We start from the raw sequence: 14,913 nt of genomic DNA on the forward strand, positions 1-14,913 counted from the left end.
TGACTTACCTGAGAGAAATGGATTAGAATAAGGTAAATTCGGTGGGATAGAAAAAAGAGTTTAGATTATAAAATATTTAAGAAGCAGAATTAAGAGAACTTGGTGATTTCTTGAATATGAATGAGGAAGTAGGAGAGGTCAGGGAGGACCCCAAGCTTTTTGACCTGGACAAGTCGTAATAACAGTCTTTAAAGAAAGAAATTGAATCACTCTCACAGGAAGGAAAAGCTAATGAGCTTTGCTTTAGACATGTTCAGATTCAGCTGTCTGTAAGTCTTCACAGTTGCCTATATGCATCCTAAGGTCAGGTGAAGGTGGAGTGAAGCAGAGGTCTTCAGCATATACTTGGTGATGCAAGCCAAAAGAGTGAATTAAATCACCCAGCCTCTCTGAGATGCAGTTCCCTTCTTAAAGGGTATGACAATGCTCCTCTCTCAGCCTCCAGCGCATGTACGCAGAGAGGGTAGAACCATTCTGGAGCCAACACTATGATTTGCTGTTGTATGATGTGCCAGTGCTCACATGTGCATTATTTATGAACAGAGTGACAAGATTTGTGTTTTAGAAAGGTTACATGAAGGATGACTGAAACTTTGGAAGGTATAAATTATTATTCTAGTCATCTATGTGAGTAAGAATGAAAGCCTGATCTAAGCATGGCAGTAGACTTAGAAATGCTGCTGCTGCTGCTGCTGCTGCTAAGTCGCTTCAGTCATGTCTGACTCTGTGCGACCCCATAGACGGCAGCCCCCCAGGCTCCCCCGTCCCTGGGATTCTCCAGGCAAGAACACTGGCATGGGTTGCCATTTCCTTCTCCAATGCATGAAAGTGAAAAGTGAAAGGGAAGAAGTGAGGAAACAGATTTAGGAAATGCTTATGCTAATTTCTCTTCCAAGTTGTAAGGCACATCGACTCACTCAGATGATCTCAGATAATAGATTAGAAAGATGGATGAGGAAATAAGAAATATGAAGCTAAGTATTCTCAGCAGGTTTTGTAGAGAAATAAATCATTATCAGGACATGATACAACTCATGCAATTTGATATTATTTCAATTGACTCATAGTTTCTATTCACTTATGATTTCCCCACCTCCTGGTTTTGGCTTTTTACAGTTTTCTCCATGTTACTGTTTCTGTGCTTCTCAACCACTTGTGTCCTTCTGTATATGTCTTACATTCAAATTCTCTAGAGAAAATCTGATTGGTTAAATAAATTGTTAGCCAATATAGCATCACCTTATGAAGAAATCTTTTATGTCTCCTCATGGATGGCCTCTGAGCAGATTCCATTCCTTGTTCAGTGGAATGTTACGTATATCAGTACAAATATAGAGGATACATAATCTACTGATGTTCAGAAGAAATGTTTAATGTGTTTAGGATGTTGCCTGGGAAGGCTGGTGGTGTCTTAAAGCCTAAGAAGCTTCACAGAAAATGATGAATTTCTCAGTTTCTTTCTCAGTCTTGCAGTCTTGGGTTTATCTCTCAAGGTAAAATCCAATTAAATAGGCCCACTGAGTCTGATGTACAAACCTGAATACTAATTTATCAACTTACAATGAGAAATTTTAAATTGTGGGGACTTAAATTACTAAGTCTATGTAACATATATTTTCTCCGGGTGGGGAAGACTCATAGCTTCATTCATACAGGAAGAAAGGGAAAGACAAAGGGCACAATGTGCATGCTATACCCCTACATTCTTTTTTTTTAAAGTTTTTTTCTTACATTGCCTTCTTTTTAAATCACTTATTTATTAGTGGCTCAGCTGAGTCTTCACTGCTTGTACACGGGCTTTCTCTGGTTGTGGGGCATGGGTTTCTCACTGCGTTGGCTTCTCTTGTTGCAGAGCATGAGCTCTAGTGCACCCAGGCTCCAGCAGTCGTGGCCCACAGGCTCGGTAGTCGTGGTTCACAGGCTCTAGAGTGCTGTCTCGTTGGTTGTGGCACACAGGCTTAGTTGCTCTGTGGCATGTGGAATATTCTCGGACCAGGGATTGAACCCATGTCCCCTCCACTGGCAGGAGGATTCTCAACCACTGGACCACCAGGGAAGTCCTACCCTAACTTTCTTAAGAGAAGTTTTAAGGAAGCCTCATCCAACAACTTCTGCTTCTATTACACCGACCGGAACTATGTTTCATGACCTGTTTATCTACAAGGTCAGTAAGAAATATGGATTTTTGTTGGACAGATTGCCACCCTCAAATAAAGCAGGATTCTGCTTGGAAATAGGGGATAATTAATATTAAGTAGGCAAGCAACCATCACTCTCTTCATAAAAAGTAAATGAAACAAAGTAGAAAACATAGTACCCAGGAACTATGCAGTCTATAAAGGAGAAAAATAGGAATTGTCCATATTGACAGTGAAAAGAACACTAGGCAAATAAAAACAAAGACAGGTATTACTACAGGAAACATAACAGATTTATGAGTCACAAAATGCTATAGGGACATTCTGAAAATATAGCAGTAATAGCATAATTTTTGAATCTCTCTTAATCCCCGCATAGAACAGGGCAGGTAAATAGTGAACAAAAACCTCTTAGACAACACTTATAGAAAACTAGGTGACAGGTTATTCCCATGCACCTGAAATGTAAGTAGCTATAAAATTCCTAAAAGAAAACATAAGAGAAAATCTTTTCAATCTTTGGGATAGATAAAGGTTTTTCAAATGGGTCACAAAAGGCACAAACCATAAAAGAAACCACTATGCCCTGTGCAGAAGTTGTATCTTCTATTCGAACTTTCTATCTGCATCTAATAAATGTTTAGATCTAGCTGGAATTCAGTGCATGTTAAATATGATGTCTGTGGTTCAAATGGTTAAGAGCATTGATGAGGGTGAAAGAGGAGAGTGAAAAAGCTGGCTTCAAACTCAACATTCAAAAAATCAAAGATCATGGAATCTCCTACAATGCAGGAGACCAGCGTTCAATCCCTGGGTCAGGAAGATCCTCTGGAGAAGGGCAACGGCAGTCCACTCCAGTGTTCTTGCCTGGAGAATTCCATGGACAGAGAAGCCTGGTGGGCTACAGTCCATGGGGTTGCAAAGAGTCAGACACAACTGAGTGACTAACACACACACATACTACATACAGTGGGAAAAATAAAACCCAGAGACATTCTGTGTGCTGAAAAGAATCTATAATATTGTGTACAATAAATGTTTAGGGAACTTGTTAGCCAATAGATCCTTAAAACCGTGTGGTTTTGTGTTACATACTATTTTAAAACAGCAAAATCCAATCAGATCGTATATGTTAAATCACATAAAGATATTAGATACTGATATCTTAGTTAATGGATTTGCATTTTATCTGCTAAGAATTTGAAACTTTTTTGAAAGACTAAGACTATTGTGACTTTCTGTGACCACGTCACACCCTTTTTTCTCAAGTTTCTCTGAAGTAAGTTGTATGCCTGTTCAAGGAGCTTGCCTTAGTCTCCCTGTTCTTAAAGCAATAGCACCACCCTGTGGTAAGATTAAAATGTTCAGTTACTAGGTCCTGTCCAACTCTTTGCGACCCCCATGAACTGCAGCACTCCAGGCTCCTCTGTCCTTCCACTATCTCCTGGTGTTTGCTCAAATTCATGTCAACTGAGTCGGTAATGCTATCTAACCATCTCAACCTCTGCCGCCCCCTTCTCCTTTTGCTTTCAATCTTTCCCAGCATGGGGATCTTTTCTAATAAGGCAACCTCGCATAAGGTGGCCAGTATATTGGAATTTCAGCTTCAGCATTAGTCCTTCCAGTGAATATTCAGGATTGATTTCCTTTAGGGTTGAGTGGTTTGATCTTGCCATCCAAGGAACTCTCAAGAGTCTTCTCCAGCATAATTCAAAAGCATCAATTCTTCGGTGCTCAACCTTCTTTATGGTCCAACTCTCACATCCATACATGGCTACTGGAAAAACCACAGTTTTGATTAGACTGACCTTTGTTGGCAAAGTGATGTATCTGCTTTGTAAAATGCTGTCTATGTTTGTCATAATTTTCCTCCCAAGGAGCAAGTATCTTTTAATTTCATGGTTGCAGTCACTGTCAGCAGTGATTTTGGAGCCCAAGAAAATAAAATCTATCACTACTTCCACTTTTTCCCCTTCCATTTGCCATGAAGTGATGGGACCAGATGCCATGATCTTCGTTTTTTGAATGTTGAGTTTCGAGCCAGCTTTTTCACTTTCCTGTTTCACCCTCATCAAGGAGCTCCTTAGTTCCTCTTCACTTTCTGCCATTAGAGTGGTTTTGTCTGCATATCTGAGGTTGTTGAAACTTCTGGCAATCTAGATTCCAGCTTGGGATTCATCCAGCTTGGCATTTTGAGTGATGTACTCTGCATGTAAGTTAAATAAGCAGATTATTCTATTATTCTAAACAATAAGATTATTCTGTCATTTTTGAGATTACACCAAGTACTGCATCTTGGACTCTTTTACCATTTCTTCTAGGGAATACTTATTAATGGTAGTAGATATAATGGTCATCTGAATTAAATTATTCCATTCTCATCCATTTTAGTTCACTGATTCCTAAGGGACGACAGAGGATGAGATGGCTGGATGGCATCACTGACTGGATGGACGTGAGTCTGAGTGAACTCCAGGAGTTGGTGATGGACAGGGAAGCCTGGCATGCTGCGATTCATGGGGTCACAAAGAGTCGGACACGACTGAGCAAATGAACCGACTGAAGATGTCGATGTTCACTCTTGGCATCTCCTGCTTGACCACATCCAATTCACCTTGATTCATAGACCTAACATACCAGGTTACAATGCAGTATTGTTCTTTACAGCACTGGACTTTACTTTCACCACCAGACACATCCGCTGAGCAGTTGATCCCACTTTGACCCAACTGCTTCATCTTTACTGGAGCTATTAGTAATTGCTCTCTGCTCTTCCCCAGTAACATATTGAACACCTTCCAACCTGGAGAGCTCATCTTCTGATGTCATATCTTTTTTTGCTTTTCATGCTGTCCATGGGGTTCTCTAGGCAAGAATACTGTAGTAGGTTGCCATTTCCTTCACCAGTAGACTGCGTTTTGTCAGAACTCTTTACTATGACCTGACTGTCTTGAGTCACCATGCACGGCATGACTCATAGCTTCACTGAGTCTTGCAAGCCTTCCTCACAGAAGTACATACAACTTTTTACAGCTGTTCTTTGTGTGTGTTTGTCAATTTATTTTTAAAATTTATTTATTTGTGTGAGTGTGAAGCGTGAACTTCCAGATGTTCAAGCTGGTTTTAGAAAAGGTAGAGGAACCAGAGATCAAATTGCCAACATCCCCTGGATCATGGAAAAAGCAAGAGAGTTCCAGAAAAACATCTATTTCTGCTTTATTGACTATGCCAAAGCCTTTGACTGTGTGGGTCACAATAAACTGTGGAAAATTCTGAAAGAGATGGGAATACCAGACCACCTGACCTGCCTCTTGAGAAACCTATATGCAGGTCAGGAAGCAACAGAACTGGACATGGAACAACAGACTGGTTCCAAATAGGAAAAGGAGTACATCAAGGCTGTATATTGTCACCCTGCTTCTTTAACATATATGCAGAGTACATCATGAGAAACGCTGGGCTGGAAGAAGCACAAGCTGGAATCAAGATTGCTGGGAGAAATATCAATAACCTCAGATATGCAGGTGACACCACCCTTATGGCAGAAAGTGAAGAGGAACTAACAAGCCTCTTGACGGAAGTGAAAGAGGAGAGTGAAAAAGTTGGCTTTAAGCTCAACATTCAGAAAACGAAGATCACAGCATCTGATCCCATCACTTCATGGGAAATAGATGGGGAAACAGTGGAAACAGTTTCAGACTTTATTCGGGGGGCTCCAAAATCACTGCAGATGGTGATTGCAGCCATGAAATTAAAAGACGCTTACCCCTTGGAAGAAAAGTTATGACCAACCTAGATAGCATATTCAAAAGCAGAGACATTACTTTGCCAACAAAGGTCCATCTAGTCAAGGCTATGGTTTTTCCAGTAGTCATGTATGGATGTGAGAGTTGGACTGTGAAGAAAGCTGAGCGCCGAAGAATTGATGCTTTTAAACTGTGGTGTTGGAGAAAACTCTTGAGAGTCCCTTGGACTGCAAGGAGATCCAACCAGTCCATTCTGAAGGAGATCAGCCCTGGGATTTCTTTGGAAGGAATGATGCTAAAGCTGAAACTCCAGTACTTTGGACACCTCATGTGGAGAGTTGACTCATTGGAAAAGACTGATGCTGGGAGGGATTGAGGGTGGGAGGAGAAGGGGATAACAGAGGATGAGATGGCTGGATGGCATCACTGACTCGATGGACATGGGTTTGGATGAACTCCGGGAGTTGGTGATGGACAGGGAGGCCTGGTGTGCTGCAGTTCATGGGGTTGCAAAGAGTCGGACACGACTGAGCGACTGAACTGAACTGAACTGAACTGAAGTGTGAAAGTCTCTCAGTCGTGTCTGACTCTTTGTGACCCCATGGACTGTAGCCTGCTCCGTCCCTCTGTCCATGGAACTCTCCAGGAAAGAGTACTGGAGTGGATTGCCATTTCCTCCTCCAGGGGAACTTCCCAACCCAGGAATCGAACCCGGGTCTCCTGCATTACGCAGATTCTTTACCATCGGAGCCACCAAGTAGTTGTTTTACAATGTGGTGTTGTATTTTGCCATACATCAACATGAATCAGCATAGGTATACTTACGTCCCCTCCTTATTGAACCTCCTTCCCACATCCCACCCCATTTCACTCTAGATTGTCACAGAGAACTAGTTTGAACTCCCTGCCACATGCAGCAAATTCCCACTGGCTATCTATTTTACATATGGTGATGTATATGTTTTAATGCTACTCTCTCAATTCGTCCTACACTCTCCTTCCACCTACAATTTGTCCTACATTCTCCTTCCACCTCCATGTCCACAAGTCTCTTCTCTATGTCTGTGCCTCTGTTGGTGTCCTGCAGATAGGTTCATCAGATCATTTTTCTAGATTCCATATATGTGCATTAATATTTGTTAACAATATTTATTTTTCTCTTCCTGACCTGCTTCATTCTGTACAACAGGCTCTAAGTTCATCCACCTCACTAAAACTGATTTAAATTCATTCCTTTGTATGGCTGAGTAATATTCCATTGCATGTATGTACCACAACTTCTTTAGCCATTCATCTGTTGGTGGACATCTACGTTGCTTCCATGTCCTAGCTATCGTAAATAGTGCTGCAATGAACATTGGGATACATGTGTCTTTTAGAATTGTAGTTTTCTCAGCTTTTCTCAGGTGGGATTGCTGGGTCATATGGTAGTTTTATTCCTAGTTTTTTTTTTTTTTTTTTTTTTAAGAAATCTCTGTATTGTTCTCCATAGTGGCTGTATCCATTTACATTCCTACCAACAGTGCAAGAGGGCTCCCTTTTCTCCACATTCTCTCCAGCATTTATTGTTTGTAGATTTTTTGATGATGGCCTTCCTGACTAGAGTGAGATGAGACCTCACTGTACTTTTGATTTGCATTTCTCTAATAATTAGTGATGTTGAGCATCTTTTCATGTACCTATTGGCCATCTGTATATCTTCTTTGGAGAAATGTCTGTCTAGGTCTTCTGCTCAGTTTTTTGTTAGGTTGTTCGTTTTTCTGATGTTAACTGTATGAGCTGCTTGTATATTTTGGAGATTAATCCTTTGTCAGTTGCTTCATTTGCAATTATTTTCTCCAATTCTGAGTGTTGTCTTTTCATCCTGTTTGTGGTTTGCTTTGCTGTGCGAAAGCATTTATGTTTAATTAGTTCCCATTTGTTTGTTTTTGCTTTTATTTCCATTATTGTAGTTGATGGGTCATAGAAGATCTTGCTATGATTTATGTTGAAGGGTATTCTGCTCATGTTTTCTTCTAAGAGTTTTATAGTTTCTGGTCTTACATTTAGGTCTTTAATCCATTTTGAGTTTATCTTTGTGAATGGTGTTAAGAAGTATTCTAATTTCATTCTTTACATGAATTTACAGCTGTTCTTAACATGACAAATAACTCTTTAGCACTCTGATGAAGCTTTGGATGCCTTCTCAGATTAATATTTGTAAATACACAAATACAGTACCTAGAATTAAAAACAGAACTACTCATGTAAAAATACTGTTTACATGAGTAAAAAACAGTATTTTTTACATGAGTAGTTCTGTTTGTAATTCTAGGTACTGTAATACTGTTGTATTTTTATAGAAGAAGCCAGATTAGGAGACTCAGTTCAGTTCAGTTCAGTCGCTCAGTCATGTCCAACTCTTTGTGACCCCATGAATTGCAGCACGCCAGGCCTCCTTGTCCATCACCAACTCCCGGAGTCCACCCAAACCCACGTCCATCAAGTCGGTGATGCCATCCAGCCATCTCATCCTCTGTCGTCCCCTTCTCCTCCTGCCTCCAATCCCTCCCAGCATCAGGGTCTTTTCCAATGAGTCAGCTCTTCACATGAGGTGGCCAAAGTACTGGAGTTTCAGCTTTAGCATCATTCCTTCCAAAGAACACTCAGGACTGATCTCCTTTAGGATGGACTGGTTGGATCTCCTTGCAGTCCAAGGGACTCTCAAGAGTTTTCTCCAACACCACAGTTTAAAAGCATCAATTCTTCGGCGCTCAGCTTTCTTCACAGTCCAACTCTCACATTCATACATGACTACTGGAAAAACCATAGCCTTGACTAGATGGACCTTTGTTGGTAAAGTAATGTCTCTTCTTTTGAATATGCTATCTAGGTTGGTCATAACTTTTCTTCCAAGGAGTAAGCGTCTTTTAATTTCATGGCTGCAGTCACCATCTGCAGCGATTTTGGAGCCCCCAAAAATAAAGTCTGACACTGTTTCTACTGTTTCTCCATCTATTTCCCATGAAGTGATGGGACCAGATGCCATGATCTTCTTTTTCTGAATGTTGAGCTTTAAGCCAACTTTTTCACTCTCCACTTTTACTTTCATCAAGAGGCTTTTTAGCTCCTCTTCACTTTCTACCATAAGGGTGGTGTCACCTGCATATCTGAGGTTATTGATATTTCTCCCAGCAATCTTGATTCCAGCTTGTGCTTCATCCAGCCCAGCATTTCTCATGATGTACTCTGCATATAAGTTAAATAAGCAGGGTGACAATATACAGCCTTGACATACTCCTTTTCCTATTTGGAACCAGTCTGTTGTTCCATGTCCAGTTCTAACTGTTGCTTCCTGACCTGCATATAGGTTTCTCAAGAGGCAGGTCAGGTGGTCTGATATTCCCATCTCTTTCAAAATTTTCCACAGTTATTGTGACCCACATAGTCAAAGGCTTTGGCATAGTCAATAAGGCAGAAATAGATGTTTTTCTGGAACTCTCTTGCTTTTTCCATGATCCAGGGGATGTTGGCAATTTGATCTCTGGTTCCTCTACCTTTTCTAAAACCAGCTTGAACATCTGGAATAGGAGACCAGGAACATGAAATTATGTTTCCTTCAGAAGTATCTCTTCTGTATTATTTTTGTAATTGTGGATTGTAATTTTAGTTGTGTTTGCAGGTAGGTCTTTAGGAATCATATAATGATTTTTCCTTAATCTTTATGAATATTTATATGCCTTATAAGAATGAGCAGGATTGTAGTCTGAACCGTGAAAAAATGCTGGGTTTTATATCCAGGTCCTCTAAATACTTGAAATTTAGTTACCCTTGCCAAGGAGAAAAGATGGATTTCACAGGGTGCTTCTGAAGGGGTGGACTTGGAGAATAAGGGCTCGCCCTGTGTGCCTTCATGAGACCCACGAAGTGAGGCGCACTGAGCAGCTGATGCTCTGATACAGCTTTGCTGGGTGACTCTGCTCAGGATTAATTTGTTGCTCACAGGGCTATTGAAGTAACTCTGGGTGCCATTAGAGAGCATTGCGAGGACTCTGATGCCAGTCAGAGGGGAGGCTATTGGTCAGTTTCTTGGAGGTTCAGAGCCAAATGCTAATGTCACACAGGTGCAAACTCGTAATGGAATCACAGCACTTATTAATATCTTTTCCTCTTATTTTAGAAAAAGCTGTGTATATATATGTGGTGTGTGTGCCTATGTATATTCATGTGTGATTAGACGATGGTAACTAATCTTTTTTTGCTTGTGTCGTTGAGTGTATTTTTAGTGCCTGTTTTGTTAGGCATTGTGCTACTATGGCAGGTCTAAATTTTAGACCCCGACTAAGGATATATCAGAAAGACGATAATTGTATTTAATCAAATTAAGTTAGAGTCTACTCCAAAAATACACATTACTTTTTTTTTAAAATTTTTTAAATTTTAAAATCTTTAATTCTTACATGCGTTCCCAAACATGAACCCCCCTCCCACCTACCTCCCCACAACATCTCTCTGGGTCATCCCCATGCACCAGCCCCAAGCATGCTGCACCCTACGTCAGACATGGACTGGAGATTCAATTCTTACATGACCGTATACATGTTAGAATTCCCATTCTCCCAAATCATCCCACCCTCTCCCTCTCCCTCTGAGTCCAAAAGTCCGTTATACACATCTGTGTCTTTTTTCCTGTCTTGCATACAGGGTCGTCATTGCCATCTTCCTAAATTCCATATATATACACATTACTTTTTTATCAGGAGGAAAATAAATTTAAAAACTCTATGCCCATGTTGCTCAGTCATTATTGAGCCTTTCTCTGTATCAGACATCTGGAGCCCCACTTCACATTCTCAAACTTTCAACTCCAATGGCTGTGACAAACAGGTTCCTGCAGGCTTCCTCTTTCTTAGTATGAAAGCACCTCCCTTCAAGCTGTGCCTACTTTTCCTCGCTTCCTGCCTCAGGGCTTTTCTGATTCCTTATTGTAAGTGCCCATAGGTGCCTGCTCAGCTCTCATATATACATGAAAGCAAGAGTGTTTTATGTCCCAACTGATTACAGGCAGGAGTAGAGGAATAAAGGCTTCTTCCTCTTTCTCCTAGTCCTCACTGGGGAAACAATTCTGATTTGAACCCATGCCAGTAACCAGCTCAATAATACAACTTGAGATTAATTTCTCCTCGCTCTCTGTGCTGAACTCCTGTTCCATGGGATTACGTCTCAGATTACCTATGCCCCAGCTTTTGTCTCAAGCTGTCATCTCCAGGAAATATAGGCAAAGACCCACTCCCATCCAACTGAGTTATACAGAAGGTTCAATGGGTCTTATAAAAAACAAAGTAAATGGAGAAACCACTCCAGGCTTTGGTCCCCACTTTGCGCCACCAACTGAGATAGATGTTCATTACTTGAGCTCGAATAGTCCTTTGGAAGTTTGCAAGTATGGAAGCATGCCCCTTTTGGTCACAGATCTGGGAATCAGGTACTAGCATGTAGTCTCACCTGTTCACTACACACCTGTGGAGACCCAACCTCCAGAAGAACAGTAGTTCCCCCATCTTAATAGAATATCCTCCATCCTTTCCTTAATTTGAGCAGAAATGTCCACTTCCTCTCCTACTTCATTCTGCTCCTATTTCATTCCCTATAAGAATACCCACTCCCCTCTCCCAAACCACTCATACCTAAAACAATCTCCTTGATGAGTTTAAGTTTTCACAAAACACAAGAAAAGCAACGTTGTTTTCAAACAACAGCTTTCTTCCTTATAATAACTCCCAAGGAAGGGATGCACAAATGACCTTCTTGGAAAATGAAGAAGGCAAAAAAATAGGGGGGGGGAAACTCACATGAATTAATACTGCAAACCAAATTTCAACATTTATATTTTGTCTCATTTGGATGTTAGAATTACCCAGTGAACTAGATCTTATTATTCCCCGTTGAAGATGAGCAGATAGCTTGAAGTTTAGTAATTCTCCCCAGAGTCTCAAAGTGGTGAAGCACAAATTTGAATCTAGCTCTGTCTACCTTCCAAGTCTTTTCCAATATTAGTGCTGTATTATCGGGATGAACAGTTTTGTTTTGATTTTTGGCCTTCAATCCTCAATTTCTGTTTTCTTGATCACAAAAAGAATCTTGTTTAATTGAATGTTCTTCTATTTGTCACTGCTAGCTCTCATTTGTCTTATTTTATAGAATTAATCTTCACAAGAAGACTGCATTGACTAGACATATTTCAAAAAATTAACTTTTGTTGCTTTAGGTGTGTCTTGACATACAAATATAAATAGAAAAGCACTTACAATCTGGACCAGCCATGGAATTGCTGCAGTTGTCACTCATCACAAGTGCCAAAACAGAATCTAGAAACCTCTCCCACAAGCAGGAGGGAGATTCCCTACAGGCATAGATTTCAGCAGCTGGAAAATATGATTTTATGAACCTTTCCAGATCCTCCCTGAGTCTGAATGCTTTTAATGGACAGATGCAAGCTGTTTGGGAAGCTGGAGTCTTCTACCAGAGCAGCAGTGGGGTTGGATACCACTAATCCTAGAGTACTGGCTCTGGTTTAAGCATTGTGGTTTATGCAGGAGCTATGAACTGTGCCACGAGGCTTCAGGTAGGACTTTTCCTGGCTCTGAAGCTTCAATCACTATACAATTGCCTCTAGGTGATCACTGTGGAGACGCAGATATGCTCAGGAGCCTAAAGCCTTTACCAGGCCATCACCTTCCCCATTTTTTATACAAGTAATATAGAAATATATTGTTATAAAAATTCAAACCATACTGAAATGTATGGGTAAAAAGTAACCACTGTAACAAATTGGTATATATACTAAACATTTTCCTACACATGTTTTATACACACATGCAGGTGTTTTACAAAGTAGAATTGAACCAATGACACTGAACTCTGCTTTTTTTACTTTAGAGTATAATTAATGGATTGTTGCCACTGTGGGTTCCTGGTTTCTAATCTCAACTGAAGAAAAGTTTGCAATTCTTTTTTTTCCCTGTTTCAATTCCTAAAATTATTTTTGTTCAACGAGGGATACCTCACTCCTCACTCCCATGGCTTCTCCAAAACCTTTGACTTTTTCCTCAAACCCTCACTGCCGTACTTAAGACCAATGGTCTCACCAAGAAAATAGAGACCATGATGATCTTTATTCATCTTTATTCATCATTCACTCATCTTTAGAAAAAAAAAGTCCTTCAATCACTGCCTACCTACCATCAGAACTGCAAGCTTACCTCAGGTGCATTCTCTTTCAGGCTCTCCTTCTTTGCAATAGAAGCATCATTCTTTTCCTTAAAATCTATCCCTCTACTTGTACATTCCCACACCAGGGATGGTGTGAGAGCTAAACAGTCTAAGTTCCAGTCTTGTTCTGCACTTCCTAGCTGTATGACCTCAGACAAGTTACCTAAGTTCTCTGATCCTAGGAAAGGGTCTGTGCTCATTGTCAGTGAGTGATCTATAATGACACTAATCTAAAAGGTTTTTTTCTATTGTCCTCTAAGAACACTCGGTGGTGGACAGGGAAGCCTGGCATGCTGCAGTCCATGGGGGTTTCAAACAGTAGGACACAACTTAGCGGCTGAACTAAAAAACTGAAAGAACATTCACTGGTCCAGGCATTATTCTGTCTCTTCGCATAACATTTTCATCAATTTTGTTAATATATCATTTTCTTCATTTTAAAAAAATGCTTAGGTAAAAGACCAAGTAAATGCCACAAACATAGAATGTTGTACTAAATTGCAATGTAAATCAACATCTTTAAAATAAATTAGAAATCTTAGAAACTTTACAGGAAAACATAAAAGAACCCAAAGAACCTAGACCTATATTTTCTTATCAGCCTGTCACTTATTGTTATTAAAACAACAACGAGGATGGAGGAATAACAGGAAATCTACTGTCAGGCAGTCGACTACTATTTCTGTAAAAGTTTTCCGTTAAATGACTCCCAAAACTATAGCGTGGGAATTTGAAAAGGACCCTTAAGAAGGTTCACCTAGTCCAAAGCACAGAGTAGCTCTTCCTAATATTGTTGCCATAGTTACGATTGTAGGGAGAAAACTCCACATGCAATTCTATCTAGATGATTCTTTTCTTAAAATAGGATTTAAATTTCCTGAGGAAATCTGTTGTCTTGGGTGCTTCATTTTCAAAGAAAGAAACTTATGCTTGAGAAGTCTCCAGAAGAATGAACTTTAAAAAAAAAAGAAAAAACTTTCTCTTATATTTAAGTTTGTTGTGTTGGCTAATCTCGTGGTAGGTTTCTGCTGTCCATGACTTGTGATAGCTTAATCAGCACTCTAAGAAGTCTCATCTAAGGTGCTGCACTGCTTCTAAGTCTCTTCAGTCGTATCTGACTCTGGGTGACCCCATAGACGGCAGCCCACCAGGCTCTGCCATCTCTGGGATTCTCCAGGCAAGAACCCTGGAGTGGGTTGCCATTTCCTTCTCTAGTGCATGAAAGTGAAAAGTGAAAGTGAAGTCGCTCAGTCGTGTCCAATTCCTATCGACCCCATGGACTGCAGCCTACCAGGTTCCTCCATCCATGGCATTTTCCAGGCAAGAGTTCTGGAGTGAGGTGCCATTGCCTTCTCCATCTAAGGTGTTAGAATCATTGATAGTAGAGTCTACTGTTTAATGATTGGGTTATCCAGAGGTTCACCTGCTATGGGATATTTTGCAAAACTTGCCACATGCTTTTATGCATAACATTCCTCTCACCATGATGTTTCACTACTTTTCTGAGAACTGAGATTATTGCTATGTGCCTTTAAGCTTAAGGTGCTTTCTTTCACGTCACATCTCCCCATAGATTCCGGTAGGAAGTTGTGGTGCATAAGTGAGTCTGGATGTCCTTAATGGAAGTAAAGTCTGGGAGCAGTTCCCTCACTCCTGTCCAGGATATGTGCTGCTGCCATCTAACCCCACCTGCGTCACCCTGGGCCAAGACAGACTTCAGATGCCTTGTTTTCATAGCCACAGCCTAAGGGGAAAGCCTGCAATTAAACACACATCTA

This window comes from Capra hircus, chromosome 8, assembly GCF_001704415.2.
Source record: "Capra hircus breed San Clemente chromosome 8, ASM170441v1, whole genome shotgun sequence".
Classification (NCBI taxonomy): Eukaryota; Metazoa; Chordata; class Mammalia; order Artiodactyla; family Bovidae; genus Capra; species Capra hircus.